The following is an 8320-nucleotide window of genomic DNA, read 5'->3' on the forward strand; positions in this document are numbered from 1 at the left end:
GACAGTCTAGAATAGTCCGTGGTCGTCATCTATACTCTGCTGAATGACTAGAATAACACCAATAACACCGAGGCCACTCATCTGTTTATTACACACCAATTACCTACCCATGTTCTACCCAACATATTAGTAGATAAAAATATACATTTTTATACATAGTTTAAAAACCTGTATAACATGTTTTAATCAATACATATTCCACATAACAGATGAGGCATACACACATAACACGTATTTCATAGAGAATACATCAGATCTATAAGATAGAAGAGAGTGAATATACACTCACACGTATAACAACCAAATATATACACATAACACGTATTTTATAGGAAATACTTCATAATATTGCGTTGGAATGAAAATAACTACACACTCACTTGATCAAAAGATGATCGGGCACCACTACGGCTTGCAGAAGAGGTGTTTCTCCGTAGATCTGGAAGATCTTCACAAAACCGGGCTCCTCGCGGGCAGCGTTTCGGCTCGGGAATAACGCTCTTCGGGATCCTCGGGGCTTCGGATCTTACTTCGGGGCTCGGGAATGATACCGGGGCTTTGGGGTATAAACGGCACGCAAATCGAGGCAAAACTTAGAGAGAGGGAAGAGTTTGAACAAGAGAAAATGGCTGAATTCGAGTTCTATTTATAGGCTGCTGGGTCTGGGATTACGCGGGGCGTACTCAAATTACGCGGGGCGTACTCGGGTTACGCGGGGCGTACTTTGACGTCACTGCGTGCGTCGACTGGTGGCACTCGAGTATTGGTCAGACAAGTTGCATCCGACTGAGTACGCGGGGCGTACTCAAATTACGCGGGGCGTAATTGACTTGTCAAACTTCTAAATTGCGTAACTTTCGCATACGAGCTCCGTTTTCGACGTCCTTTATATCCACGCGAAGGTCAGACCATACTCTACAACTTTCATTTAGACTCCATCGGCTAATTTTGACTTTTATTTTTATTATTTATTTTTAGAAGGCCGGGACAGAAAAACTTCGTTAACTTCTTCGTCTGACGTCCGTTCTCGCCTAACTTTTCATTGCTTCGCTACTAACAACAAGATCTTAGATTCTCATTTAGATTGTTTCGGCTAAAAACCGCTCGATCTCAAATCGAGTATTCGGGTTGCATACTGCTAAGTCGAAACTTAGAAAAATCATAACTTCCTCATACGAAGTCAGATTTGGGTGTTCCTTTTATGCACGCTCTTGGTTTAACGAAATCTACGACTTTCGTTTAGATCGCTAAGGCTAAATATTGCTCTATCTTAAATTCATATTTTACGTCATTCAGCGTCGTGTCGGTTCTGTCGCGAAACTTCGACAGGTCATAACTTCTTCGTTATAACTTGGATTTTGGCATTCCTTATATCTTCGAAATCCTTTTTTGGACCACTACAACTTTATGTAAAGATGTCAGGCTTATCTCACACTTAAATTTTGATGCTTATTTTATTCTTAATTTATTAAATTATAAAATTAAGAAAATACACACATAAATCACATAATTCAAATAATTCACAAATAATACATTCTTATTATTTCAAGTTGAGTTACAAGGTTAACCTAGACTATTACATTGCTAAAAATGGCAAGCCTAGAAACACGGGCGTTACACCTACCAATCCTCTACAGTTGATGTTCTTAATCGAGCTCTTCTGAGGATTTTGTTGAATCATTCGACACGTTTGATTCCATCTTGACTTGTTCTTATTATTGCGTTCATACAGTTTTATATTTACATACTTGTTCAAGATCTAATCGATCTTTGTAGATTAAAGGTTGGTTTAATCGCATCAATATTCTTATGCTTTTATAACTGATTACTACAACTGATAACAGATTGAACATACAGATCACGTAACATATATTTTTGAAATAGGTCTTTAAACTAGTATATTTTACATATATTTCACAAATGGTTTTCCACATTTTATCAGTTAAAAGCATGACATTAAAACATTTGAACGTAATACCTGTACACTGTTTTGTCCTCGGAAACACTCCACACACATACACGAGTGGAGGACTATCATATTATTACTATTAAATTTGTTATTCCTGTATGATTGGAGACACGTCCTCGGAGAACACTCCACCCAGATTACGCGAGTGGAGGACTACACCCATAACCAGAATCTCTGGTATTTAGAGAGCGTGACTTGAGTGTATAGATCTATACGGGGCTGACTACCCCACACCTGGCTGCTTGCTACAGCCGAACCGAAATGGTTCAAGGGTGACGAAAGTCATAAGTATGTGGACGACTTATTGCCACATGTGGACTACTTATTGCCACAGGTTTCAGTCTATTGTATCGTTATGGAACTCGCAATTAGGATAACAGAGATTTACTTACAGTAATAATGAATTACTTTATACATCGTTTACATCTATTACATCTTTCACTTACTGTAACTAACAATCAGGAAAGTACGGTACTTTCCTGGGGAAAACATGGAACCTAATCACGATTACATCTTTTACATCTTTAACATCATTTACATTAGAAACCTACATGCAGGAAAGCATGGGGCTTTCCTGGGTAACACTTACATAACTAGAAAGAGTAACAAACTGGATAACATTACATCTTTTACAATTTGTAACATACAATAAGGAAAGTATGGGACTTTCCTGGTAACACATGATAAGTAAACAGAACAGTTTAATCAGTCAGATAATCAACTATACATTTTCACATGAGTAGACATGTTTACATTGTACAAACTTACTATACTTTACATTTGTGAAACAATAACCAACTTTTAAGAAAATACGGGGTTTTCTTGGTGTACATAACATTTCAGAAACAGAAAGGAACTCGAAACATTTTCACAAACAAAAACCGCTTATGAACTCACCAGCTTTATGCTGATTTTCAAACCGCTTGTGTTCTCAGGTCAGCGTTAGTACAAGTACCCGAAGATCCTTTTGCTCGAAGACGGAGTACATGAAGATCCGTTTCATTTTGTCTATATATACTATGTATCACAACTGTACAAACTTTACTTTTGAAACAACTGTAAAACTTTTATTATGTAATGTAATGGTTGTTTTACTTTACTTACTATGTGCATTGGATTTGATACTCAACGTGGTAGTCAACCCCAGAAATGTTTTCCGCCTTCGGTTTTCGGGTTGTGACAAGTTCTTACTGTCTGTTAGTTATATGTTGTCTCCTTTGATTTATAAGAGTTTATCCGACCTGGAACACAACATATACAACATTCTATTTCTCAATCGATCTAATTCAATTATTCATATGTTAATCCCTCTGCGTGATTGGAAGATATCTGACCTGGGAGAACGACATATGCACTTCTTAATCTATATTCTTCCTTAATAATTGTCTGCTCATCTAAAGTAAGGAGTACTTTTGAAGTTCTTGATTACCAAGGTATATCAGGAAGTGGGAAACACATTCCAGTACATCTAAAATTGAACATCTAATAGGTTGGTTGTAGATCTCGCTGCTAAATTTAGGTGGACAACAATATCCTTGGCCGTCGTTAGTCAAATGGTCCCTTTAGGAATAATATTTAGGTATATAGGATCAAAGGTCTTGTCACTTATAATTTGTCAAATAATGTCACAATCTTTTGTGTTTAAGTGGATCACAATACCGGTGATTGACCATATCTATTCTTGAAGGTGAAGGTAATGAAAAAAACAAGTTAAGGTTGTCTCAAAACTTTGATCCCAATATTATAAAATTTGAAATGGTGAAAAGCTTTTAGAGTCACTTTATTTTATTTTTTATTTTTTATTCTTTATTTTCTAAAAATTAAAAAAAAATCATTTTGAATTTAATTTTTTTAGATTTGATTTAATTTTCATTTCTATTTATTTTTTTATGTCTTCAAAATTTTTTCATTTTAATTAGGAAATGAATGTATTGGGTTTAAATTTAAGGCATTGGGTTTGCAGCCCATGAGTTTTGGGTCGGATCTGGTATAAGATATAAAAGGGAGGGTTTGCGGCTGAAAACCCCACTTTCCTCATAAATTTGTTTACAGCTGGAAACTCCTCTTCTTGTATTCTCTCAACTTATGATTTCGATTCATTATTCGTTTGTGTTTATCTGTGAAATTGAACCTCGATTCATCAAGGTATATCGATTGTGAAACCTACAATGCAAAATCTAACTTGATTTGATCATATTTTGTAGGATTATTGATACCAAAATGTGTTCGTCGTTGATCTGGAAACCTTTACCTCCATAAACCTATTTACTGCCATAGACCTATTTATAACCGTAAACATGTTTACAGTTGTAAACTCGTTTTCAGCTATATATTTATTTTTCATTTGAATCAAAAATTAACTTAAGGCTACATCAACTTGTAATTGAGATTTTTTTTAATTGCTTAAATTCTTGATTTTCTCACCTGGCTAGTTTTGATGTAGATCAAATGGCTAACTTGAATTTTTTGGAAAGTCACAACATTGTTGCTTATTTTTTCGATCCTCCAGCAGGACATCAAGAGTTTAGGTCCATGATTCAGGGGCTTAGAAATTACAGACTTGCTCATGCTTATCAAATGAATCCAATCATTTATCAGGACTTAGTAATGCAGTTTTGGGACATGGCTTCAATTAATGAAATAGAAAATGGAGAAAGCATAGTGAAATCTGTTATACAAGGAAGAAATATTGTGGTGTCTGAATAGATTATACGCGAAGTGCTTCAATATAAGGACCAACCAGGATTTGCAATTGAAATTATTTTTGTAAAGATTGAATAAATTCTTGATAGAATGGGCTATGAAGGAGTGTTCCCTCCCACAATGAAAAAGCTTTTGCCTCTGTATTAACGTTTTCTAGCTCACTCCATTGTAATTTGCATCTCCGACAGGAAAACACGTGCTGATGAAATTTCCCGTCTCAACACTGGCGCCATAGCTGCTTTAATCATTGAACTTGAATTTAATTTTTCAAAATACGTGTTGAACTAAATGAAGAACAATTTACAAGGGAAAGGGAAGGATAACTTTTTTGATGTATCCAAGAGTCCTTCAGATGACCTTTGACAGTAAATATCCGGATTTAGAAAGGAAAGGTGATTCCTTGGATTTGAAATCTTTGGGTGCAAACACATTTGGTTTAATGAAGAAAAACCACAAGGGTAAAAAATTCGTGTTTCAAGGCAAACACACGTTGGAGAAGTTTGGTATGTTTGTTGATGTTAGTGAAGCTTCTGAATCAGAAAGTTCCTCCAATGATGAAGATGATGATGTCACTGTTTCTGATCATGAAGAAGATGTTATTCTTCCTGTCGCAATAATTACAGAAGAACATGTGCCAGTAACCAATGAAGATTACAATGATGATGATGAAGGTGATGATGAGATAGGTCAAGAGGATTATGTCTTAGTTTTTGATGATGTTGAGGATGATGATGATGGAACTAAAATGGTTCAAGGTGATGATTTATCAGGTTTTAACAATGATGATTTGAACTTTGATTTCGAGCAGAGTATTGATTTCGAGCCAAACAATGATGACGTCAATTCGTTTTACGATGACATCAATGATGTTGTAAATCCTTCAACGGAGACAGGGGGAGATGTAAATGTTGCTAAAGTGCCAACTCCAACAACTGAATAGATGGCTGAGGTTATTGCTAATTTGGATTCTTCTGCAAAGATTCCTCCTAGATCAGATGCTACGCCAGACATCATGACATCTAAGAGTGATCTTCATGAGACACCAGCCTCCCAGCCTCCATTTAAAAGGAGAATATCCGATCCAAGGCTGGGAGTGCTTATCAGGGAACAATCTCAAGATATTCAATATTCCTTTGTAGCCGATACTCTAACCCAACCAACCCACTCTGACAGCCAAACATTGCATGAGGAGCCTAGCACTACTCGCTCACTTTTTTAAATATGGTGTTCTTCAGCTCCTGGTGGCTCATCAACTCCCCAACATGCGCATGATGTTGCCTTGGAGATGCTTGCCAAGTTTTTAGCTCAACAAGATTTACACCTCGAGGCAAAGGAGTATCTATTGGTGCAGGGAGTTCCGGGGTAGTTGATCCATTAAATTTTGAGCTTCGTGCAGAGATTGGAATCTTAAACTAGAGGATTATCGACAAATATATTTTGATAGGAAGTCAAGACGTCCGAGTTTCTGATCTTGAAAAGGAAAATATTGAAAAATCTCAACAAATTTCAGCTCTACAGCTCAATCTTGGCGCTATATCCGCTAGATACTTTGAGTTAAAGAACAAGCTGATTATTGAATTTGGAGACAAATTGATAACATCCAGTGGAGAGACCATTGTAGTTGAGACTCCTCTCAGTGCCCCTGCCCAAGCATGTTAACAAGATCCACTCGATGATCGTCCACCTATCAGAACCATTCGTATGTTCACCGCTTTGAAGTCGAACCTGCTCAAGCAAATCCCAAAGTTACTTTGTAGCTAGCCCCGAAGTGTGTTTCTACTAAAAGGAAAGGGAAATGGATTTTCATGAAGAATTCTGACAAGAATGTTCATGGAGACCAACCTTAATTGACCGTGACGGAGATGGAAAAGAAGCGGTTCAAAACTAAATATGACGACCGATCAGGAATACTGATGTGGGATTTCATGACAAACTAAAGATTTAGGTGGTAAAAAGAAAGAGCAGAAACATGAAATACTATTAGCACAAGAATGATTTTGGTTCTTGGTTAAAAGTAGATCTTACTAAACTTGCTAATGCTTCCTTACACAACCCATCAAATGATCCTTGAGGGAGTGACTTCAAACTCTTTTTGGAGAATTAAGTGAAGAGGAAGTTTGATGGAATGAAGACAACATAATATTTTGGAAAGAAAGCCAAAGATGTTCTTGACCTAAAAACCAACAGATCCATGAAAACTATTATATGGCCTCCTACAAAACAAATGAAAGAAATTCCTATTATTCAACATTTCTATGATGGTTCTCTTCACGATATGGACTATTGGGACTTCGATGAGGCTACAACCACTGCTGTAATCAAATTCCCAACTAGTGTCTTTCATGTCATTGAGGGGAAGGATCTACTACAGTTTGGTGAACATGATATTCATACTTTGGCTCAACATCAAATCGTGGTTAAGAATGACATCTTCGAATCTGCCGCTAAAGAGCTTACGGGTATGATCACTGAGATTATTAGCAAGAAGATGTGGTTGGGGGCAATGGGAAGTTCCGACGTGCTAATCATTGAGAAAGATTGAGTTCATACTAGCCTCAAACCAAGGGTAGACTGTTAGGTCATATTTTCTTGGTTTGAGCTTAGATTTATGTTGATAGAAAAACTTTAGTAACACACAAGAACAAACATTAGAACATGCAATATTGCGGAATAAAGTTTAACTCAAAGGATCATAAAGCTCAACAATAATAAGTTAAAGGTTAGATAGTTACATAATTAGATAGTTAGGTGCGGAAATATAAGGAAATATAAATGACATCAAATATTATATCAAGTATACACTTAAGTTGATTCTTAACGAGAATTGCAGCCAATCGAAGTTAATGAGTGAGATCAAACTTAGTGATGAAGTCAAGAATAACTTGCTTCGAAGAGAGATTGCGGTCAGTTATGTTTTAGAAGATATATGAAGAGAATAAGAAGTAAGTAAGATGAGATGTAAGATTCAAGATTCGTTTTTCATTCAGTAAGAGAACTCCATTTATAGAGTCTCGAAGGTTACAAGTTCTATCTGTTCTACTGTGACCATGCAAGGCACACTGGATAAATAAATGTAAAGACAAAGGTTAAACAGATAAAACTAAGACTAAGTAGTATAATGAAGACCATGGATGTAGTTCTTGATTGCGGTTGCGGATCTGGAGATGGCTTCGGATCTATCAAGTTTTAAGAGGGTCATTTATATGTTTCAACAATTTCCCCTTAAGTGACCTCTTTAACTTCTCATCGGTTGAGCTTTAGAAATTTGATTAGAACCCACCGGAACTTCTTTACTTCAATCAGCCAGTTGATTCTTCGAGTGATCTCAAATTTAACTTCTTCAGTTGTGTGTTTAGATCTTTGCACCGAAGTCAAAGTGACTTCCAGTTGTCTTCGAGTCAAGTGGTGCATGGTTGAGATAGGAACAAAATATTTCAGACTAATGTTCGTTCTTTTAAATATAACCCCAACTTTGGAAAGTTGGTTGCACCCAAGGATAGGTCTTCATATCCTCCAATAATGATGGCTGCAAGCTCAAGTGCAGGAAGATTATACTTTTGAGCCAGGGCAGGGTGAATGTCCACATCCATTTTTGCAAAGTCACACACAATGCTCTTGAGGTATTCACATGCTCTTTCAAATGTGATC

This window comes from Lactuca saligna, chromosome 4 (genome assembly GCF_052625555.1).
Source record: "Lactuca saligna cultivar CGN05327 chromosome 4, ASM5262555v1, whole genome shotgun sequence".
NCBI classification, from domain to species: Eukaryota; Viridiplantae; Streptophyta; class Magnoliopsida; order Asterales; family Asteraceae; genus Lactuca; species Lactuca saligna.